The sequence below is a fragment of the Pleurodeles waltl genome, chromosome 12, assembly GCF_031143425.1.
Source record: "Pleurodeles waltl isolate 20211129_DDA chromosome 12, aPleWal1.hap1.20221129, whole genome shotgun sequence".
In the NCBI taxonomy this organism is placed as follows: Eukaryota; Metazoa; Chordata; class Amphibia; order Caudata; family Salamandridae; genus Pleurodeles; species Pleurodeles waltl.
Genome location: NC_090451.1, coordinates 555,558,163 through 555,583,254, shown reverse-complemented (window position 1 = coordinate 555,583,254; position 25,092 = coordinate 555,558,163).

The following is a 25,092-nucleotide window of genomic DNA, read 5'->3' as shown; positions in this document are numbered from 1 at the left end:
GGGCAGCACCCTTTTTCTTCAACCACGACCTTTGCAGCTAGTTTGCGGCTTGTTTGCAGTCTTTCTGCTTGGAAACAACTCTGCATCCTCCAGCATGTTGTGGGACATCTTCTGTGCAAAGGAGAAGCTCCTGGCACCTTCTGTTGTTGCAGGGTTTTCAGCTTCTTCCACCCGGAGGCAGCCATTTTGCATCTTCATCCGGGGTTTAGTGGGCTCCTGACCCCCCAGACACTTTTGTGACTCTTGGACTTGGTTTCCTTCCTTTACAGGTCCTCAGGTCCAGGAATCCATCTTCAGTGTTTTGCAGTCTGTTGTGGTCTTCGCAGAATCTCCAATCACGACTTTAGTGTGTGTCTGGAGAAGTAGGGTCACTTTACTCCTACTTTTCAGGGTCTTGGGGTGGGGTATCTTGGACACCCTTAGTGTTTTCTTACACTCCCAGCAACCCTCTACACACTACACTAAGCCAGGGGCCCCTAAGTGGTTCGCAATCCACTTTCTTAGTATATGGTTTGTGTTGCCCCTAGGTCTATTGCATCCTATTGTATTCTACAGTGTTTGCATTACTTTTCTAACTGTTTACTTACCTGATTTTGGTTTGTGTATATATTTTGTGTATTTTACTTACCTCCTAAGGGAGTATATCCTCTGAGATATTTTTGCCACGTTGTCACTAAAATGAAGTACCTTTATTTTTTGTAACTCAGAGTATTGTGATTCTTATGATATAGTGCTATATGATATAAGTGGTATAGTAGGAGCTTTGCATGTCTCCTAGTTTAGCCTAGGCTGCTCTGCTATAGCTACCTCTAGCTGCCTAAGCTGCTAGAACACTAATAATCTACTAATAAGGGATAACTGGACCGGGAACAAGGTGTAAGTACCATCAGGTACCCACTATAAGCCAGGCCAGCCTCCTACATTGGTGGTGCAGTGGTGGGATAAGTACTTATAACTGCTTTACCACTTTGTCATTGGTGCTTTTCATAAGAAAAACATATTCCAAATACTTAAAAATATATAGAGTTAACCTAAACAGTTTAACTCTCTTTCTAAAAACTTTCTACAAAGTTTCTAAAATGTTTTGAAAAGTTTTGAAAAGTTTGAAACGTTTTTCTCTTTTCTTTAAAAGTTCTAAAACTTTTTTCTCTCTATCTTAAACTCTTTCTTAACAACTATGTCTGCAGTAGAGCTTACTCCCATAGTTGTCCAGGCAACCTATGGTAGTTTCAACTTTAAAAGTTTGAGGGGTCTCTGCATAGAAAGAGGTTTAAGCATTGGCAAGAACCCTACTAAAGATCTTCTCCTTACCATTCTCCTAGAAAGTGACCAGAACCAGTCTGGTCCATCCCAGGATCAGGAGGTAGAAAAGGGGGGTATCCATCAAGAATCAGAGGAGGGCTCTGAGGACTCTGGGGAGGGTTAATCCAAAGACCTGCAAGATAACAGGCAACATAGTGAAACTATTAGTGGGAGGGGGTCACACTAGTAGGGCACATTTCACTCCAAAAGGCCAGGTAACTAGAGTCCAGCCAGTTAGAGACAGGTCCAGTTCTGCCAATTCCCACATTTCCTCTGTGTCTCAGAATTCCCAATCCTCCCACCCTGAGAATGACACCCTAGACAGGGAACTCAGAAAGCTGAGGTTGGAAGAGGCCAGACTAAGCTAAGACAGCAGCAGTTGGCCTTAGACAGGAAATCTCTAGATTTAGAGAGGGAAAGGCAGAGGTTGGAGTTAGTTCCCCACGGTGGCAGCAGCAGTGTTCTTGATAGTAATCCTGTAAGATAACAAGATTCTAGGAACCTGCATAAGATAATCCCCCCTTACAAGGAGGGGGTGACATTAACAAGTGGTTTGCTGCACTTGAGAGGGCATGTATGGCACAGTTGGTCCCTCAAATGCAGTGGGCTGCTATCTTGTGGCTATCTTTTACTGGTAAGCATAGGGATAGGCTCCTTACTGTCAGAGAAAGTGATGCCAACAACTACAAAGTTTTGAAGGATGCACTCTTAGATGGATTTGGCTTAACCATGGAACAATACAGGATAAGGTTCAGAGATACCAGAAAAGAGTCCAATCAAGACTGGACAGACTTTGTAGACTGTTCAGTGAAGGCCTTGGAGGGATGGTTACATGGCAGTAAGGTGACTGACTATGAAAGCCTGTATAATCTAATCCTGAGAGAGCATATTTTGAATAACTGTGTGTCTGACTTGTTGCCTCAGTACTTGGTAGACTCAGATCTGACCTCTCCCTAAGAATTGGGAAAGAAGGCAGACAAACGGGTCAGAACAAGAGTGAACAGAAATATTCAGACAGGTGGTGACAAGGATGGCAAGAAGAAGGATGGTAAGTCTTCTGACAAGGGAGGGGACAAAGATAAAAAGCACTCTGAGTCTTCATCAAGCCCACAAAAATCCTTTGGGGGTGGTGGGTCCAAATCCTCTTCTAACAATCAAAAGACGCCATGGTGTTATTTATGTAAAAGTGAAGGCCACTGGGCAAGTGATTCCACCTGCCCAAAGAAAAACACCAAGGCTCCCACTACCACAACCCCAACTGCGTCCTCTAGTGCCCCTAGTAATACCAGTTGTGGTGGGAAGTCTACTACAAATAGCCAATCAAAGGGTGTAGCTGGGCTCACTATTGGTAATGTAGTTGGGGTTGGTCTTGTTAGGGAGACCACAGAGGCTACTTTAGTCTATGATGGTGGTATTGACTTTGCCACCTTGGTTGCTTGTCCCCTTAATGTGGCTAAGTACAAGCAACTTCCACTAATAAATGGTGTTGAGGTTGAGGCCTACAGGGATACAGGAGCCAGTGTCACTATGGTGATTGAGAAACTGGTTCACCCTGATCAACACCTACTTGGTCACCAAGTGACTGATGCTCATAACAACACTCTTAGCCACCCCATGGCTGTTGTGAATCTCAACTGGGGGGGGGATTACTGGTCCAAAGAAAGTTGTAATAGCCACTGATTTATCTGTAGACTGCTCACTAGGCAATGATTTGATGACATCAGCTTGGACTGAAGTGGAGTGGGAGGCTAATGCAGCAATACTGGGCATTCCAGGGCATCTCTTTGCTCTCACAAGGGCTCAGGCCCAGAAGCAAAGAGGACAGGGAAGCCTGGATCCTGGAACAATGGACCAAGTGCTCCCAAACGCTAGGGGTAGAAAGGGTAAATTCTGGCCCACTATCCCTCCCCCTCCAGAAGATTCCCCTTTTGAGGAAGAGGAATCCTCTCCCTGTGCAGAACCTACACCAGATGAGCTGGCAGCAGACACTGCTGAGCTTTTGGGTGCAGGGGTGTCAGGAATAAGGCTGTGCATGGTCCAGGTCCCACCCGAAACTCCATTGCGCAGATTTGAGGCGCTTTGTGTGCACCACTTGTCATCCCTGCTTGTTCCAAAAGTGGCCATCAGAGTTGTCTGCCCTGTGGTAAAGCTCATGTAGCTGCAGGTTCAGGACATTGGTGGACAAGATGCACTTATCAGCGCTATCCTATGAAGGGACTACAATTCCCATGTTTTTAGAGGCAGCAGCCATCTTGGGGTGTGGCAGGCCTATAAAGCCCAGCCACACCCAAGCACGTTGCTCACTATTTGGAAGACTTCGTTGCAGTCAGACCTTGTGGGGGTTTCCTCTGAAGAAGAGCAGAATTCCTGCAGGGCAGATTGGCAGTAACTCGGAGTATCCTTGTTTCCATGGTGAATTCAGATACAAGTAGGTCGTACTCGTAGTGGTAAGGTCTTGATGAGCCCAATCTAGAAGGGAGTTGTTACTCTAAAGGTAAAGCGCCCCTTAGCATAACGAGCAAAGCATTTCAGGCCACATTGGTAAAGCACCCCCGGCACGACATTCAAAGCGCTTCAGTCCACAGGAGTAAAGCACACTTGGCACAGCATTCAAAGCGCTTCAGTTCACAGGAAGTAAAGCGCCCTTGGCACAGCATTCAAAGCGCTTCAGTTCACTTGAGTAAAGCGCCCTTGGCACAGCATTCAAAACGCTTCAGTTCACAGGAAGTAAAGCGCAGATGGCACAGCAATCAAAGCGCTTCAGTTCACATGAGTAAAGTGCCCTTGGCACAGCATTCTAAGCACTTCAGTTCACAGGAAGTAAAGCGCCCTTGGCACCGAAATCAAAGCGATTCGGTTCACATGAGTAAAGCGCCCTTGGCACAGCAATCAAAGCGCTTCATTTCACATAAGTAAAGCACCCTTGGTCCAATAATCAAAGCGCTTAAGTTTACATGAGTAAAACCTTCAGGCCTAGGTGGCAAATGTGAAAACGTTTCAAAGATAGGCAAATCATAGTTTCATTGTTTTTGGAAGCATAATATGTGAGATACATATTTTAGTCTTTGAGGATATGTGAGATACATATTTAAGTCTTTGCGAATTTCTAAGCTGAGATCAAATGTTTTATGTTTATGAATGCATAGTAGTTGCATGATTGATATTCAGAGTATGTCCATAGTCCAAGGCTCTTGCCTTCTCAAAGTTCAGAGGTCTCAGTTTGTTCTTGTTTCATGATTCAAAGAAGGGGCTGTGCCCAATTCATAAAGGGTCTCAATCTGATATTTTATTCAAGAATCTATTGGTGAGTTATAATGTTATGAATCAGTATATGCATGTTTGTTCTAACCTTTACTTTTCAGATCTCTCTCCCTGCAGTTCCCTACCCTAATTCCCTTCCCCCCGCCTGACTTCATCATAACTCTGTGCTATAATAGCTCTCTGAGTTGGTGACGCCGGGAGATGGGCCTTTTGTTCGGCAACGTGCAGATCCTGAGGAAAGGGCACCGTGACAAGGGGGGCCTGCTAGGGAAGAGCTGAGTGCGGCACAGCAGACCTATCCCACATTAGAGGGTTTAAGATAGCAAGCTGTCAAACAGCAGAATGGGGATATCACTGATAGCCATAAGGTCTATTGGGAAGATAACCTCCTCTATACTGAGCCAAGGGACCCTAAACCTGGACCTGCCAGGAGATTGGCCATCCCTGTGCAATATAGGGAGTTTCTTCTGACCTTGGCACATGATATTCCTTTGGCTGGGCATTTGGGCCAGAGCAAAACTTGGGACAGACTTGTTTCATTGTTTCACTGGCCTCACATTTCAGAGGACACTAAGGAGTTTTGTCGCTCCTGTGTGACCTGCCACACCAGTGGCAAGACTGGTGGCACACCTAAGGCCCCCTTAATTCCACTCCCAGTGGTTGGGGTGCCCTTTGAAAGGGTACAGGTTGACATAGTTGGCCCCCTGGACCGTCCAACAGCTTCAGGCAATAGGTTTATCCTTGTGGTAGTGGACCATGCCACTAGGTATCCTGAAGCAATTCCCTTAAGGACCACTACAGCTCCTGCTGTGGCAAAAGCCCTCCTGGAAATCTTTTCTAGAGTGGGTTTCCCTAAGGAAGTGGTGTCAGACAGAGGTAGTAACTTCATGTCTGCATACCTCAAAACTATGTGGAAGGAGTGTGATGTAACTTACAAGTTCACTACTCCTTATCATCCACAGACAAATGGTCTAGCTGAGAGGTTTAATAAAACTCTCAAAGGTATGATTATGGGACTCCCTCAAAAACTCAGTAGATGGGATGTCCTATTGCCATGCCTCCTTTTTGCTTATAGGGAGGTACCCCAAAAAGGAGTGGGCCTTAGCCCCTTTGAACTTCTCTTTGGGCACCCTGTAAGAGGTCCCCTTGCACTTGTGAAGGAGGGTTAGGAACAACCTTTTAAGCTCCAAAGCAAGACGTTGTGGACTATGTACTTGGCCTAAGATCCAGAATGGCTGAGTACATGAAAAAGGCCAGTAAAAACCTTGAGGCCAGCCAGGAGCTCCAACAGCAATGGCATGACCAGAAGGCTGTCCTGACCCAGTACCACCCAGGACAGAAGGTGTGGGTATTTGAGCCTGTGGCCCCAAGAGCACTCCAGGACAAATGGAGTGGACCCCATCTCATTGTTGAAAAGAAAGGGGAGGTTACCTCTTTGGTAGACCTGGGCACTGCCAGGTGTCCCCTTAGGTTGTTCTATGTCAATCGCCTGAAACCTTACTATGACAGGGCTGACTTAACCCTGCTCATTGCAACTGATGAGGTGCAGGAAGAAGAGAGTGACCCTCTCCCTGACCTCTTCTCCACCACTGAAGCTGATGTCTTGGTGGAGGGAGTGGTGCTTGCAGACTGCCTTACTGCTGAGCAGAAGGACAACTGTGTAAATCTCCTATGCCAATTTGCTCACCTCTTCTCACTTGTCCGAGGTACAACTACCTGGTGTGAGCACACAATCAACACTGGAGACAGTTTACCTATCAGAAGTTTGATTAATAGGCAGCCTGACCATGTCAGAGATTGAACAAAACAAGAGGTACAGAAAATGCTGGGCTTAGGAGTGATTGAGCCTTCAGAGACCCCATGGGCTAGCCCAGTGGTACTTGTCCGAAAACCTCACTGTAAAGATGGTAAAAGAGAAATTAGGTTTTGTGTTGACTACAGAGGTCTCAATCAAGTAACCAAAACTGATACTCACCCTATACCAAGGGGAGATGAGCTAATAGATACACTGGCTTCTGCCAAGTATCTAAGCACTTTCATTTAACTGCAGGGTATTGGCAGATTAAATTATCAGAAGATGCTAAACCTAAAACTGCATTTTCCACCATTGCAGGGCACTATCAGTTCACTGTTATGCCCTTTGGTTTGAAGAATGCACTAGCTACTTTTCAGAGGTTGTTGAACACAGTACTGCAAAGGTTGGAAGCTTTTAGTGCAGCATATCTAGATGATATAGCTGTCTTTAGCTCCACCTGGGAGAGCACCTGGTCCACCTATGGAAAGTTTTGGAGGCCCTGCAAAAGGCAGGCCTCACTATCAAGGCTTCAAAGTCCCAGATAGGGCAGGGAAAAGTGGTTTATCTGGGCCACCTGGTAGGTGGGGAACAGACTGCACCACTGCAGGGGAAGATCCAGACCATTATGGAATGGGCTCCCCCTACAACTCCAACCCAGGTGAGAGCCTTTTTAGGCCTCACAGGGTACTATAGGAGGTTCATTAAGAACTATGCCTCCATTGCAGCTCCTCTTAATGATCTCACTAGTAAGAAGATGCCTAAAAAGGTATTGTGGACAGCTAGCTGTCAAAAGGCTTTTGATGAGCTAAAACAGGCCATGTGCTCTGCACCTGTCCTAAAAAGCCCTTGTTGCTCCACAAAATTCATAGTCCTGACTGATGCTTCTGAATTAGGGGTAGGGGCAGTACTATCACAGCTTAACACTGAGGCCCAGGATCAACCTGTTGCTTTTATCAGCAGGAGGTTGACCCCTATAGAAGAGCGTTGGTCTGCCATAGAGAGGGAGGCCTTTGCTGTGGTCCGGGCACTGAAAAAGTTGAGGCCATACCTATTTGGTACTCACTTTATTGTTCAGACAGACCACAAACCTCTATTATGGCTTAAAGAAATAAAAGGTGAAACCCCTAAATTGTTGAGGTGGTCCATCTCCATACAGGGAATGGACTATACAGTGGAACATAGACCTGGGAGTACCCAATGCAGATGGACCCTCCAGATATTTCCACTTAGACAATAAAGACTCATCTGGGCAAGGTTAGCCTCATTGTCCCTCGTTTGAGGGTGGGGGGTTGTGTAGGAAAGTACCATCTTGCCTGGCATGTTATCCCCGTTTTTACTTGTGTGTCAGTTGTTTTTGCCTGTCTCACTGGGATCCTGCTAGCCAGGACCCTAGTTCTCATAGTTGTGGCCTGAATGTGTGTTCCCTGTGTGGTGCCTAACTGTGTCATTGAGGCTCTGCTAATCAGAACCTCAGTGCTTATGTTCTCCCTGCCTTTAAAATTGTGACTGCAGGCTCGTGACCATTTTTTCCAATTCTGATTGGCACATTGGAACACCCTTATAATCCCCTAGTAAATGGTACCTAGGTACCCAGGGTATTGGGGTTCCAGGAGATCCCTATGGGCTGCAGCCTTTCTTTTGCCACCCATAAGTAGCTCAGACCAATATTACACAGGACTGCCACTGCAGCCTGAGTGAAATATCGTCCACGTTATTTCACAGCCATTTTCCACTGCACTTAAGTAACTTATAAGTCACCTATATGTCTAACCCTCACTTAGTGAAGGTTAGGTGCAAAGCTACTAAGTGTGAGGGCACCCTGGTACTAGCCAAGGTGCCCCCACATCGTTCAGGAGAATTTCCCCGGACTTTGTGAGTGCGGGGACACCATTACATGTGTGCACTACATATAGGTCAATACCTATATGTAGCATCACAATGGTAACTCCGAATATGGCCATGTAACATGTCTAAGATCATGGAATTGTCCCCCCCTGCCAAATCTGGTATTGGGGTGCCAATCCCATGCATCCCCGGGGCTCCAGCATGGACCCCGGGTACTGCCAAACTAGCTCGCTGGGGTTTTCACTGCAGCTACCACTGCTGCCAACCCACAGACAGGCTTCTGCCCTCCTGGGGTCTGGGCAGCCCAGTCCCAGGAAGGCAGAACAAAGGATTTCCTCTGAGAGAGGGTGTTACACCCTCTCCCTTTGGAAATAGGTGTTAAGGGCCTGAGAGGAGTAGCCTCTCCTGGCCTCTGGAAATGCTTTGAAGGGAACAGATGGTGCCCTCCTTGCATAAACCAGTCTACACTGGTTCAGGGATCCCCCAGACCCCGCTCTGGTGCGAAACTGGATAAAGGAAAGGGGAGTGACCACTCCCTTGTCCATCACCACCCCAGGGGTGGTGCTCAGAGCTCCTCCAGTGTGTCCCAGACCTCTGCCATCTTGAATGCAGAGGTGTGATGGCACAATGGAGACCTCTGAGTGGCCAGTGCCAGCAGGTGACGTCAGAGACCCCTCCTAATAGGTGCTTACCTGACTAGGCGGCCAATCCTCTTCTGAGAGTTATTTAGGGTCTCTCCTGTGGGTTTCTCTTCAGATAACGAATGCAAAGCTCACCAGAGTTTCTCTGCATCTCCCTCTTCGACTTCTGCCAAGGATCGAACGCTGACTTCTGCAGGATGCCTGCAAAACCGCAACAAAGTAGCAAGAAGACTACCAGCAACATTGTAGTGCCTAATCCTGCCAGCTTCCTCGACTGTTTCCTGGTGGTGCATGCTCTAGGGGCTGTCTGCCTTCACCCTGCACTGGAAGCCATGAAGAAATCTCCAGTGGGTTGACAGAATTTTCCCCCTGCTACCGCAGGCACCAAACTTCCGCTTCACCGGTCTTCTGGGTCCGCTCTCATCATGACGAGCGTGGTCCCTGGAACACAGGAGCTGGATCCAAGTGACTCCGACAGTCCAGTGGCCCATCTGTCCAAATTTGGTGGAGGTAAGTACTTGCCTTCCCACGCCAGACAGTAATCCTGTGTACTGCATGAACTGCAGCTGCTAGGGCTTCTGTGCAGTTTTGCAAGGAATCCTTCATGCACAGCACAGCCCAGGTCCCCAGCACTCCGTCCTGCATTGCTCAACTCACTGAGTTGACTACCGGCTTTGTGGGACTATCCTTTGTAGTGTTGAGACGACCGCTGTGCTCAGTTCTCTTGAACCAGTGTTCAAGTGCTTCTGCGGGTGCTGCCTGCTTCTGCATGGGCTCTCTGTGTGGCTGAGCTCCCATTCTGTCTCCTCCTCCAAGTGGCGACCTCCTGGTCCTTTCTGGGCCCAGGCAGCACCCTTTTTCTTCAACCGCGACTCTTGCAGCTAGCAAGGCTTGTTTGTGGTCTTTCTGTGTGGAAACAACTCTGCATCCTCCAGCATGCCGTAGGACATCTTCTGTGCAAAGGAGAAGTTCCTGGCACCTACCGTTGTTGCAGAATCCTCAGCTTCTTCTACCTGGAGGGAGCCATTTTGCACCTTCATCGGGGTTTAGTGGGCTCCTGCCCCCCTGGACACTTTTGTGACTCTTGGACTTGGTCCCCTTCCTTTACAGGTCCTCAGGTCCAGGAATCCATCTTCAGTGCTTTGCAGTCTGTTGTGGTCTTTGAAGAATCTCCAATCACGACTTTAGTGTGTTTCTGGGGAAGTAGGGTCAATTTACTCCTACTTTTCAGGGTCTTGGGGTGGGGTATCTTTGACACCCTTAGTGTTTTCTTACACTCCCAGCGACCCTCTACACACTACACTAAGCCAGGGTCCCCTAAGTGGTTTGCATTCCACTTTCTTAGTATATGGTTTGTGTTGCCCCTAGGTCTATTGCATCCTATTGTATTCTACAGTATTTGCACTACTTTTCTAACTGTTTACTTACCTGATTTTGGTTTGTGTATATATTTTGTGTATTTTACTTACCGCCTAAGGGAGTATATCCTCTGAGATATTTTTGGCACATTGTCACTAAAGTAAAGTACCTTTATTTTTTGTAACTCTGAGCATTGTTATTCTTATGATATAGTGCTATATGATATAAGTGGTATAGTAGAAGCTTTGCATGTCCCCTAGTTCAGCCTAAGCTGCTCTGCTATAGCTACCTCTATCAGCCTAAGCTGCTAGAACACTACTAATCTACTAATAAGGGATAACTGGACCTGGCAAAAGGTGTAAGTACCATCAGGTACCCACTATAAGCCAGGCCAGCCTCCTACACTAAGGTCTTGCAGTCCCAATTTGGAGGAGGTAAGACCTTGCCTTCCCCGAGAACAACAGTACCCCTGTGCACTGTGTCTTCTTCACTCCTGAGGCCTCTGTGCACTCTTTGCAAAATTCCTTCATGCACAGCCTGGCCCTGGTCCCCAGCACCCTATCCTGCGACGCACAACTCAATGAGTTGTTCTCTGGTGGCGTGGGACCTTCCTTTGTAGAGCTGCACCAACCGCATTTTGCACCTCCTTTGTTCCCGTGTCTTGGGACTCCTGTGGGTGCTGTCTGGTCTTGTGAGGGCTCTCTGAAGAGCTGAGAGCCCCCGCTTCCTCCTCATGTAGAGTTGAGGCCCCCGTGTCCCTCCTCCATCCTGAAAGCACCATTTTGACGCGAAACACGACTTTGCCGGAACCAAGTCTTGTTGGATGAATCCTGCGCCAAAACTCGCCTGCATCCAACATCTCTTCGTGGGACATCCTTTGCATCACACAGGAACCCGCTGACATCTTCCTTGGGTGCATTTCTGCAGTCTTTGTCCAACCGGGAACTCTTCTTTTGCACCCTCTTCCGGGTTGGCAGGAGCTCCTGCCCTTCCTGGAAGTTCTTCTGACTTCTGGACTTGGTCTCCTTCCTTTGCAGGTCTTTAGGTCCAGGAATCCACCATTTGTTGTTTGCAGTTTTGTTTGGTTCTTGCAATAACTCTAATCACAACTTGTAGTGTGTCCAAAGAAAACTTACAGTACTTTACTCCTACTTTCCTGGGCTCTAGGGTGGGGTAATTTACTTACCTTTACTGTATTCTTACTCTCCCAGCAATTCGCTACACACTACACTTGTCTAGGGGGGCATTTGTGATTCACATTCCACTTTCTTAGTATATGGTTTGTGTTGCCCCGAGACCTATTTTCTCCCATTGCATTCTATAGCATTTCCTATTGTTTGCACTATTGTATATCTAACTACTTACCTTATTTTGGTGACTAGTGTATATATTGTGTATAATACTTATCTCCAGAAGGAGTAGTGCCTCTAAGATATGTTTGGCCTTGTATCACCCAAATAAACAATCTTTATTTTTGGTAACACTGAGTATTGTCTTTACTTGTGTTTAAGTACTGTGTAACTATAAGTGGTATTGCAGGAGCTGTGCATGTCTCCTAGTTCAGCCTAAGCTTCTCTGCTATAGCTACCTCTATCAGCCTAAGCTGCTCTAACACTACAACATTTCACTAATAAGGGATAACTGGACATGGTGTAAGGTGTAACTACCCAAGGTACCCACTACAAACCAGGCCAGCCTCCTACATTGGTGGTGCAGCGGTGGGATAAGTACTTGCAGTTGCTTTACCACTTTGTTACCAGTGCTATAATCTATACCTAGAAGTAATTTCTAACTTTCTAAAAAGTTACATAAACTTTCCAAACTTTTACAATGTTTCTGAAAAGTTTTTCTTCTTTTCTCTAAAAAGATACCTCAGTTAGTCTACAAACTTTTTACTCACTTTCCTAAACTTTTTCTCTTTCAATATGTCTTCTGTAGAAGCTACCCCTAGAGTTGTGAAAACAACCTATGAGAATCTTAACTTTAAAAGTTTGTCGGGTCTCTGTACTGAAAGAAGTTTAGCGATTGGGAAGAACCCCAACAAGGAGTTCTTCTTAAATCTTCCCCTGAAAGATGACCAGGGACTTAGCACTGGTCAGGATGAGACAGAAGGGGAAGTAGAGGAAGATTCCTACAAGGCAGGTTCAGAGCACACTGATAATCCTGGGGGGGTCCTTCCACTGATCTGTCTGTTAATAGCCCCCTTAGTACAACTGGGAGTGGGAAAGGTTCACACACTAGTTGGACTCCCTTCACACCTTGAGGCCAGGTCACTAGGGTGGCTCAAGTTAGGGACAGATCAAGCTCTGCAAATTCCAATGTTACTTCTGTCTCAGAAGTATCCCACAATTCTAACCCTGAGGGCCAGTCCCTAGATAGGGAACTCAGAAAGCTGAGGCTATCGCAGCAGCAGTTGGCCTTAGACAAGGAATCCCTGGCTGTGGAAAAGGAAAGGCAGGGTTTGGGTTAGTTCCCCATGTTGGCAGCAGCAGTTTCAGGAATTCTAATGTTAGGGAACCCTCAATTGATTCCAGAAATCTACATAAAGTTGTCCCTCCTTACAAGGACGGAGATGACATATACAAGTGGTTTGCTGCACTTGAGAGGGCCTGTAAAGTTAAGAGGGTCCCTCAGGTTCAGTGGGCTGCTATCCTGTGGTTATTGTTCTCTGACAAGGGGAGAGACAGGCTCCTTATTGTCAGGGAAGATGATCCAGATAACTACCACATTCGTAAAAGTGCACTCTAAGATGGTCTGGGCTTAACCACTAAACAATACAGGATAAAGCTCAGAGATACCAGAAAGGAGTCCTCACAGGATTGGACAGATTTTGTAGACTGTTCAGTGAAGGCCCTAGAAGGTTGGTTAAATGGCAGTAAGGTGACTGACTATGAAAGCCTAAATAACTTGATTCTGAGAGAGCATATATTGAATAATTGTGTGTCTGATTTGTTGCATCAGTATCTTGTGGACTCAGATCTGACCTCTCCCCAAGAACTGGGAAAGAAGGCAAACAAGTGGGTCAGAACAAGGGTGAGCAAAAAAGCTCATACGGGGGTGACAAAGACAGCAAAAAGAAAGATGGTGAAAAATCTCAGGATAAGCATGGCGATAAAAGTAAACACAAAGATCCTTCTTCAGGTCCAAAACACTCATCTGGGGGTGGGGATTAAACTTCTTCATCTTCTGCCAGCTCTTCAAACAATCAGAAAAAACCTTGGTGCTATGTGTGCAGAGGTAAAGGCCATTGGCCCAGGGGTAAGTCCTGTCCAGGTAAAGCCCATGAGTCTGCCACCACTAATACATCAAACTCTAGTGCCCCTAGCAGTAGTGGTAATAGTGGTGGGACTACTGGCAATAGTCAAACTAGAGGTGTATTTGGGTTCACTTTTGGGTCCATAATAAAAGCGGGGGTAGACAGTCCAAAGACAGTTTCTGTCACGTCTAGTGGCATTGGCCTTACCACTTTGGCTGCTTGTCCCCTTAACATGGATAAGTACAGGCAGTCAATCTTAATAAATGGTGTTGACGCCCAGGCCTACAGGGACACAGGTGCCAGTATCACTCAGGTGACTGAAAACTTGGTGTCACCTGCACAACACCTCCTTGGACAGAAGTAACAAGTTACTGATGTAAACAACTCCACTCAGTCTCTCCCCTTAGCTGTAGTTCATCTTAGTTGGGGTGGAGTTACTGGCCCAAAGCAAGTGGTGGTATTACCTAGCTTACCTGTAGATTGTCTCTTAGGGAATTACCTAGAGGCCTCAGGTTGGACTGAGGTAGAGTTTAGGACCCATACATCCATGCTGGGTATCCCTGAGAAATTGCTTCCTCTCATTTCTGGTGAAATGAAAAAGCAAAGGACAGTAAAAGGCCTGAAATCTCAGGTTCCCTCTCCACCAACAGGTAAAAAGGGTATCAAAGTATCCCTTCCCCATCCTACCACTGAGGATTCCATTCCTGTGGTGGGATAAACCTCTCCTGAGGTGGGACCTGTACTAAAGGAGCCCTCAGCTACCACAGCTGGACTTCCAGAGGTCAACATACCTCTCCGTGGAACTACTAATCCAGATGTGCAAAACTGCACTATTTTAGTAAATATGGAGCAACTCTCCAGCCCTCCCAGAGAAACTTCAGTGCAGCAGCCCTGCACTGCCTTTAAACACTTAGGACATCAGCCCAGTCCTAGTGTGGAGCTTAAAGGACAGCAGCCCTGCTCTGCTCTAATTCAAGAGAAACAGCAACCCTGTTCTCTCTTACAGCCATATGGACACACTTTTTGCCCAGCTATGGCTTTATTGAGACAGCATCCCTGTCAAGCATTTTCTGAATTTGACATAGGCCCAGTGGACCAATCCCAGTGCCCAACTTTAAAACATACGAATAGGAACTCTGAGAATTTACACTCACACTGTTGGTTAGGTAAAAATCTCCAAACAGGGTGGTTTACATCCTCATAGGAAAGTAACCATACAGTGGATGATAAAGGGAGTAATCACTCTATTGCAGATCTACTCTCTACTTATCACCAATTAGACAATAAAGTCTCAACTGGCCAAGGTTAGCCTTATTGTTCTTCGTTTGGGGGGGGGGGAGGTTATGTGAGACAGTAGCCTCTTTCTAGCATGGTTACCCCCACTTTTGGCCTGTTTGTGAGTGTGTCAGTGTGTTTTTACTGTGCCATAGGACCCTGCTAGCCAGGACCCCACTGACCATAGTGAAAACCCTATATGTCAGTGTGTTTTGACTGTCTCACTGGGATCCTGCTAGCCAGGACCCCAGTGCTCATAGTTTGTGGCCTAATGTGTGTGTTGTCAGAAGTGCTTGACTGTGTCACTGAGGCTCTGCTAACCAGAACCTCAGTGTTTATGCTCTCTCTACTTTTACATTTGTCACTATAAGCTAGTGACTTCATTGATCAATTTCAGTTGGCAAACTGGACCCCCTTATAAGTCCCTAGAATATGGTAACTAGGTACCCAGGGCATTGGGGTTCCAGGAGATCCTTATAGACTGCAGCATTTATTTTGCCACCCATAAGGAGCTCAGACAAACCCTTCCACAAGCCTGCCATTGCAGCCTGTGTCGATTGGTGCACACACTATTTCACAGCCATTTTCACTGCACCTAAGTAACTTATAAGCCACCTATATGTCTAACCTTAATTTACTGAAGGTTAGGTGCAAAGTTACTAAGTGTGAGGGCACCCTTGCACTAGCAACGGTGCCCCCACATAGTTCAGTGCCAATTCCCAGAACTTTGTGAGTGCGGGGATGCCACTACACACATGCACTACATATAGGTCAATACCTATATGTAGCTTCACAATGGTAACTCCGAATATGGCCATGTAAGATCATGGAATTGTCCCCCCATTCCAAATCTGGTATCGGGGAGCCAATTCCATGCATCCTGGGGGCTCCACCATGGACCCCAGTACTGCCAAACCAGCTCTGAGGGTTGCAATACAGCTACAGCTGCTGACACCTCACAGACAGGGTTCTGCCCTCCTGGGGTCTGAGCAGCTCAGTGCTAGGAAGGCAGAACAAAGCATTTCTTTTGGGAGGAGGGTGTTACACCCTCTCCCTTTGGAAATAGGTGTTACAGGCTGGGAAGGGGTGGCCTCCCCCAGCCTCTGGAAATGCATTGAAGGGCACAGATGGGGCCCTCCTTGCATAAGCCAGTCTACACCGGTTCAGGGACCCCCAGCCCCTGCTCAGGCACGGAACTGGACAAAGGAAAGGGGAGTGACCACTCCCATGTCCATCACCACCCCAGGGGTGGTGCCCAGAGCTCCTCCAGTGTGTTGCAGACTTCAGCCTCCTTGTTTTCCAAGGTGTCCGGACACTCTGGAGGCCTCTAAGTGGTCAGTGTCAGCAGTTGATGTCAAAGACCCCTCCTGATAGGTCCATTTAGGGTCTCTCCTGTGGGTTTCTTTTCAGATTCTGCTTGCAAGTTTCCATCAGGAATCCTCTGCAACTACTACTTCATCCTCTGACTTCGGATCGACTGCAGACTGCTCCAGGAACCGCTGTAACAGCAAAAAAGTATCCAGAAGGGCTACTTTTCCTCTGCAACTTCAGCTCCAGCCAGCAACTGCAACAGTTTCCATGGTGTGCATGCTCTGGGGACTCCCTGTCTTCACCCTGTACCAGAAGGACCAAATAAATCTTCCGTGGAGTGACGGAGTCACTTCCCTGCTCACGCAGGCACCTTCTAATTCGATGACCGGTTCTCTTGGGCTCCTCTCCTGGAGACGAGTGTGCTCCTTGAAACACATGTGGTGGACCCCTTCGACACAGACTGTCCTGAGGTCCTGTGGTCTCAATTTGGAGGAGGTAAGGCCTCTGTGCACTCTTTGCAAACTTCCTTCATGCACATCCTGGCCCAGGTCCCCAGAACTCTATCCTGTGACACTGAAATCGCTGAGTTGTTCTCTGGCAGCGTGGGATCTTCCTTTGAAGTGCTGTACCAAATGCATTTTGCACCTCCTTTGTCCCTATGTCCTGGGACACCCGTGGGTGCTGTCTGGTCTTCTGAGGGCTCTCTAAAGTGCTGAGAGCCCCCTCTTCATCCTCATGCAGAGTTGAGGTCCCCAGGTCCCTCCTGGGTCCAGACAGCGCCATTTTGACGCTAAATGCAACTTTGCCGGAACCAAGGCTTGTTGGACGAATCTAGTGCCAAAACTCACCTGCATCCAACATCTCTTCGTGGGACATCCATTGAATCACGCAGGAATCCGCGAACATCTTCGTTGGGTGCATTTCTGCAGGCTTCGTCCAACCAGGGACTTTTCTTTTGCACCCTCTTCTGGGTTGGCAGGGGCTCCTGTCCTTCCTGGAACTTCTTACGACTTCTGGACTTGGTCTCCCTCCTTTGCAGGTCTTCAGGTACAGGAATCCACCATTTGTTGTATGCAGTCTTGCTTGGTTCTTGCAATAACTCTAATCCAAATTACCAGATTTTGAATGGGGGGACAATTCCATGATCTTAGACACCTTACATGGCCATATTCGGAGTTACTATTGTGAAGCTACATATTAGTATTGACCTATATGTAGTGCACTCGTGTAATGGCGTCGCCGCACTCACAAAGTCCCGGGAATTGGCCCTGAACTATGTGGGGGCACCTTTGCTAGTGCAAGGGTGCTCTCACACTTAGTAACTTTGCACCTAACCCTCAGTAAATGAAGGTTAGACATATATTTGGCTTATAAATTACTTAAGTGCAGTGAAAATGGCTGTGACATAGTGTGTGCACTATTTCACGCAGGCTGCAATGGAAGGCCTGTGGAAGAGTTTGTCTGAGCTCCTTATAGGTGGCAAAAGAAATGCTGCAGCCCATAAGGATCTCTTAGAACCCCATTGCCCTTGCTACCTAGGTACCATATACTATGGAGTTATAAGGGGGGGGTCCAGGGTACCAATTGAAATTGGTGAATGAATTCACTAGCCTATAGTGACAAATTTAAAAGCAGAGAGAGCATAAGCACTGAGGTTCTGGTTAGCAGAGCTTCAGTGACACAGTCAGCACTACTGACAACACACACATTAGGCCATAAATTATGAGCACTGGGGTCCTGCCCAGCAGGATCCCAGTGAGACAGGCAAAAAGTTACTGACATACAGGTAAAAATGGGGGTAACATGCCAAGAAAGATGGTCCTTTCCTACACTCACTAGTTCTGGTGTCTCACACTACCGTTCTTAGTGAGGGGGTGCAGATGTTCAGACAGAGGGTTGAGAGGGCGTTGCGAGCCCCAGTGGAGAACCTGGAGGGGCAGGGGTTAGCTCTGAGGTCAGAGTCCCCCAGGAATGACCTTGGTGATACAATTTCTGGGCTGGAGGTGAACAGACTATGCCAGGTGGGCAGAGGTCAGGGGACCAGCGCCAGCCAAAGTCTCATGTGGCTCTTAGGGAAGGTGGTTCCCTTGTGGGGGGTAGATGAGCTCCCCAGGACGTCCTGGCTTGCCAGGCAGTGGTCCAGCCTGAGGATGGTGATTCTGGGTTGGATGGCCAGGTGCAGGGAGTAAGCTCCGACCTAATGGGGGATAGCAGTGCTCCCCAGGAAGTCATGGATTGCCAGACAATGATCCAGTCTGAGGGTACAGACCCTAGAGTGGAGCATTAGGTGCAGGGGTAAACTCTGACCTAATAGGGGGTGCGGTTGGCCCAGTCACCCCCTCCGGTGTGACTTCTAGGGGTACCCTTCAGGATGAGGGGATGCAGGACCCTGGAAGTGGGGGCAGGGAAGGGAGAGACTCACCTCTGACCACAGTTCAATCTAAGGGTACAGACCCTGTATTGAAGGGCCAGGCTCAGGGTGTCCCCCCTGACCTGGAGGGAGGGGACACTGCTAACAGTGCCCCTACCGTGTTTGATTCTGGGGGGACCACTCCTAGTGGGTGGTGCAGGACCCCAGAAGGAAGGGCAGAGGGAGGGAAGCCTCACCCCGGGGCATGCTCCAACCTGAAGGTACAGACCCCAGGTTGGAAGACCAGTTGTAGGTTAACATCCCTCCACTGGTGGGAGGATTGTGCACGACTGCTTCCACAAGCAGCCTGGCAATTCTAGACTCTGGGGGTGCCGCTTCTAGAGGGAGGTTACAGAAGCCCAGAGGAGAGAACAAGTATCAGACTTTCATCCCTGACCTCGTGGAAGGGAGAGTGGTCAAAGGGTACCGGACAACTGGGGCTACTGCCCCCCATTCTCCACAGTCACAGTATTGGGAGAGCCTTGAAAGGCCTGGGGCCTGGCTTTCATCCCTGACAGCTGTCAGTGGCCACTGTGGCTTGCTGTCCTGGTGGACAGAGTTGCCAAGGGGGTAGAGTGGGCCACACCACTGGGTTGGCCATGGTGGTACTATCTGCCCCCTGGGATACATCTGTGAGTAAAATAAGGTTTGTGCTGCACAGATGGTATCCGCAAGTGAGGAAAGTCCCCATGGGTTAGCTTAGTGGACCCTGACAGCATGGACAGAGGGATCCAACTGGAGTCAGGAAGGTGTAGAACTAGAACATGTCCCTGCTGTTGTGGGCCAGGGTCCCTGTTCTATCGCCACAAATAGGGAAGTCTATCAAGGTATTGATTGGTCTCCCCGGCTTTAGGTTGGTGGGGGGTTATGTTGCACCTGGTTCTTTTTGCAGGGTCATCCCTAGTATTATTCCCTCCTTCACCTAATTTCTGACCAGTTTGTTTTGGCTTTAGGACTCTGGGCACGTTACCACTGCGAAAACAGTGCTAAAGTGCATATGCTCTCTGTGTAAATTGTACTGTTGATTGGTTTATCCATGATTAGCATATTTGATTTACTGGTAAGTCCCTAGTAAAGTGTATTAGAGTTTCCCAGGGCTTGTAAATCAAATGCTACTAGTGGGCCTGCAGCACTGATTGTGCCACCCACATTAGTAACCCTGTAAACATGGCTCAGACCTGCCACTGCAGAGTCTGTGTGTGCAGTTTTAAACTGCCAATTCAACTTGGAAAGTGACCCTCTTGCCAGGCCTAAACCTTCCCTTTTACTCCATGTCAGGCACCCCTAAGGTAAGCCCTAGGTAGCCAGAGGGGCAGGGTGCAGTGTATGTTTAAGGTAGGACATATACTAGTGTGTTTTATTTGTCCTAACAGTGAAATACTGTCAAATTATTTTATATGTCCTAACAGTGAAATACTGCCAAAGTCGGTTTTCACTGTGCAAGGCCTATCTCTCTCATAGGTTAAGGTTAACATGGGGGCTGCCTTCAAATATCCTTAAAGTGTAGATTCCCTTTGAGGGCAGATAGAACTATGGAGTTTGGTGTGTCTGAACTCACAATTTAAAAATACATCTTTTAGTGAAGTTGGTCTTTGGATTGTGAGTTTGAAAATGCCACTTTTAGAAAGTAGGCATTTTCTTCCTTAAACCATTCTGGGACTCTGCTTGTTTGTGGATTCCCCGTCTGGGTCAGTTTGACAGTTGGGCTGTTCACACCTCTCCTCTAGGAAGTGACACAAAGGGCGCTGGGGTGTAGTTTGCATATCCTGATGAGCCATCTGAGCTAGAGGGGAGGGAGAAGTGATAGTTCACACCTGAAAGGACTGTGCCTCCCCCTCATACAATGCAGTCTCCAACCCCCTGGTGTGCATCCTAGGCCAGGCCTGGACAAGAAAGGATCTTGCAAACACTTGAGACTTTGCTTTGAAGTTTGCTAACTTCAAAGGCAGAACATGGTATAAGAAGAAGACCCAAAACCCCAGACTTTTAGAATCTTTCGGGAATCAAGAGGAACCTCTGCCAAGGAGAAGAGCTGAAGACCTGGAGGAGGAGTACTGTCCCTTTGCTGTGTTGCTTTGCTGGACTGGCCTGCAGATGCTGCTTCTGCCTGAAAGGAGTGCAAAGGGTGAACTTTGCTGTGTGTCCTGCTTGAGAAAGTTCTCCAAGGGCTTGGAGTAGAGCTTGCCTCCTGTTGGAAGTCTCAGGGACACCAAAGACTTTAGTTTCCTCAACCTGCAGCACTGGGAACTATGTGTTCTGGGCTGTACAAGAAGAAAAACCACTGCAGCGCTGCCAATGAAGCCACTGGCCTGCACCGTGACCTGCTAATCCGGCATAGAGTCGCACTGCCCCGCTTCGCACTGTGACCCTGGTCTCACCAACGCCGTCATCAGACAACTTCACCGTGACCTGTGGGTCCCGCACTCCGGCATTGCCTGCTCACACCACAGCCTGGGCCTCCCGGACAACGCACTGCCTGCACCGTGGTCTGTGGACACTGCTCGTGAGGAGCACGAAGCACAGTCCCGTCCCATACCGCAGCCCCGGTCCACCGACACCAGCACCATTGACTCCAGTGTCATCACCAGGCAGCCCTGCCTGCACTGTGGCCTGTGGACACCACTCGTGAGGGTCACGAAGCACCGTCCCATCCCGCACCGCTGGCTTGGGCCTACTGACGATAGCGCTTCCGCAACAACACCGCTGCTGCCTGTACCGTGACCTGTGGAAAACGCTTGTAGCACCACCCGCTTCACACGGCAGCCCTGGTCTCACTGATGCCGCTGAACACTGTCACCGAGCCACTGCCTGTACGTTGACCTGTGGGTACCGCATGTCGCATCGTCCCACTTTGCACTGCAGCCCCGGCACCATCAATGCCGGCGCACATGACTTCATCAGCCCGGAGTTCAATCCGCAAGGCATGTGACTTCAAGGGCCCGACGACTCCTGCACAGACTCTGGAACCGACACCGCGATGTCAGCGACGCTGCTCTTCAGAACTCACCGCAAGGATCATGACGCCCTACAAATCCAAGGTACTGTTCCCGACACCATGGCTGGCCTGTGACGCAGCGACCGGCCTGAACTGTTGGTTTTGTTGATCACAATGCCGGTATAGCCCCAAATGGAGCTATTGACTTCAAAGAATTGTACTATTGAGTAAATCTTGCAGAATTCATAAATCTATTACTGTATGGTGGATTTTTATCGTATTTGGTCTCGTCTTATATAGATAAATATTGGCTATTTTTCTAAAACTGGTGTGGTGTCCTTTTGTAGTGTTTTCACTGTATTACTGTGTGTTATGTGCAAATGCTTTACACATTGCTTCTGAGATAAGCCTGACTGGTCGTGCCAAGCTACCAAGGGGGTGAGCAGGGGGGTATTTGAGCAGGTATCTCCCTTATCCTGACTAGCGTGAGGGTCCTTACTTGAACAGGGTGCAAACCAACTGCCAACTGGAGACCCAATTTCTACCACCACCTCCCAAGGCTTTAAAAAGAAAGAAGGGGGTCAGTTTCGGACCCCCAAACCCCAGGGACCACCACCTCCCTGGGGCTATGTTCGTTGACAGGGGCTGCGCGGCCCACCTCGAGGAGCCACTAATGGCCCTGGAGACCGTCACCTCCTGGGACATAGCTGTTTGCTGTGGCTTGGCTGCAACTTTGACAGCTGCAGCCAAGACACAGCAAGCAAAGTCTGCTTTCTGACAATGGGACCTGCCAAGGACATAGCTGTTTGCTGCAGTCTAGTTACAGCAAACAAAGTCTGCTTTCTGACAGCGGGACCAGTCAAACAGATGAAAACATTGCTCCAGCAAGCGGGAAGCTGCTATGAAAAGCAGCTACCTGCTTGCTGGAGCAATGCAGGCTCGTGCTGGAGGAAGGAGTTGACTGGGAATGTGGGGGGGGGCTTACGTTTCCCCCCCACGGTCCCAGACATCCCATAAAGGATAAAAAATAAAAATAAAATAAAAACAATTGGGTGGGACCGTGGGGGAGGGCTTGGGGCTCAAATGTTTAAGGCTTGTTCTGAAAGGTAATCTTACTCTTTTTAATGACAAATATATTTTTCTTTTCAATTTGTGCAGAAATATCTCATTCTAAATATATCAAGCATCAAAGTCTAAAAAACTTAGCGCTGCTACCCCTAGTCCCTTAGTGGGTGTGCAATTGGCATTTATCACAATATCATGCATGCAACATAATAAATGCTAGGACAACATTTTGTGGGTATAATATGTCGCAAGTTTATTATTTACACAGGTTGGGTTAGCTTACGGGCGATCCCGGTGTCAGCGATGAGTTTCTTAAACATTGGCCGACACCCATCCTGAGAAAGCTAGAGCTGTTCCATCTGGTGTTCTCTGCACCAGCACGCTTAGCATCTTACAGCTCGTTCCTTTATTGTGGTTTACCACTTTATCAATTTGTCATGCTCCTGACAAGTCAGAGCGAGACCCAGGCCAGTCTCCACAGTTGCTCAGGATTCCAACTGTCCCTTGCGGGATTAAGGAGCGCCGTCACGTCATCCCAGGCCCCGCCGTAAAAGGCTCCAAGTAGCCTGAGGAATAGCTTTTTGCTCCAGGAATCACCATCTGGAGGCCTTTTAATCATTTATAGCTTTAGGATCGCCCTGTAACTCTGCCAAGCCTCGGGGATGGCATCTCGCGATAACCGAGGCCCCCCCACCTGTGCTCCTCCCTTACTTATTAATTCCCAGGCTGTTATCTCGAGAGGGTTTCTACCCTTGTTAGGAAGTGTCTGTGCCCGCCTCAGACCGGTGTACCCATCTGCTGAATACCATCCATGCTGATTCACACTAGCGCGGGCTGACTCTTTGCCTGGACATTCCACTTGGGGCTGGAGACCTGGCTCCCTGAATCACCTCTCCTGGGATCTTCTTGGCCCAATTATGCCTCAGAGCTCCCTCGGGCAACCTTTCTGGCCAGACCCAGTGTTAAGACGGCCCGCCACCGTGGACCTCTACCGCCAGTTGTTTAGCTAGTTTTCCCCCCAGGTGGATTTCTGGAAAGGCTGGCTTAACCCCTTCTTGGCCCACCAGCTGGCCCACTCTAGCTCACACATGGCACATCACGTTTCAGGGGGTTCCCATCCAGGCGAGTTGCTATCGCTGAAACCGGGTTCCAGCCACCCACTCTGGCCAGGCGTTCAGCTCTGGCCACCACGGAGTGGCCCCATCATCATACTGTCGCAGTCCCTAGATGGACGAGAAGGGAAGCATTACCTCACCACTTCTTGACATCTGTTACCGCACATGTTATGGCTCGTCAATGCTCTAATATATTTACATGCCCCCTTTTTTTTTTTTTTTTTTTGCCATGCCTTAACTTCCTCTGATGTGTCCGCCATTACTGCAGTCATTCCCCTGCATTACTGAAGTGCCTTTCTTCGCCTGTGCCACCACTTCCTTTGTTTGCAAATATTGCACCTGTGGTTCTTAAAATAGACTAGAAAGATATTTTCTCTACACAACCTATTAGCCTGGAATTGTCTCTGAGTGTGTGTTCCTAATTTATTGCCTGTGTGTGAACCACAACGCCCACCACACCTCTGATAAGCCTACTGCTCGATCACACCACCACAAAACAGCGCATTAGAATTCTCTCCTTTCGCACCATCTTACCTCTAATGGGAACGATTGTACTCTGTGCATGCCATTCCTCGCTCTGAAATAATACCTCCAGAGCGCGCTTCCTACAGCTGGGCTACAGTTCGGCCCGGCTGAGATTCATTTAAAATTCCTAAACCTATGTCGCTCCTTTCGTTTATCTGCTTATCCATTATTATTCTGAATTTCCAATAACCCCCCACTTCGTGCATGTGTGTGATCCTAATTCATTGCCTGTATGTGAACCACAATGCCTCCGCACAAACCCCTGATAGGCCTACTGGCTGACCACACCACCACAAAATACCACATAGAATTCTCTCCATTTGCACTATCCTACCTCTAAGGGGAACCCTTGTACTCTGTGCATGCCCTTTCTTACTTTGAGATAATACCTCCAGAGCCCGCTTCTTACAGCCGGGCTACAGTTCGGCCCGGCTGAAATTCCTTTAAAATTCCTAAACCTATGTCGCTCCTTTCTTTTATCTGCTTATTCCTCATTATTATTAATTTTCGATAACCCCACTCCGTGTATGCATCCAGGCCCCAGCGCTGCTGGCCACCGATTGGTCACAACCCTACTCTTAGAGGCAGCTGGGGCCCCAGCATGATTACCTGCATAAACTCCTGCCCCACTGGCCTGCCTCATCCGCTTGACAACAACACGTCTCATCTCGGTAGCTGGGCCGCAGTTTCCTTACCTGTGTAGGCTCCTGTGACAGGCCTTTGCCTCCTAACTCAATCACTCCCTTTGTCTCCTCAAATGACAAGTCCCTAACATTACAAGTCAGGATAAGTTCGAGTGCCACGCATTGCTCTCTATATGGCTGTCAGACAGAATTTGGAGGCAGGTTATAAGTTACAGATGGTAGGTCCCATCTTGCTAGTTCTATCCTGTCAATTGCCCCGGAGACCTGCTATTTGCGGCTAAGCTTCTGCTTCGCATCCTTATTGCTATACTTACTTATATATGTTAATTTCATTTTATTAATATTCTGTATAT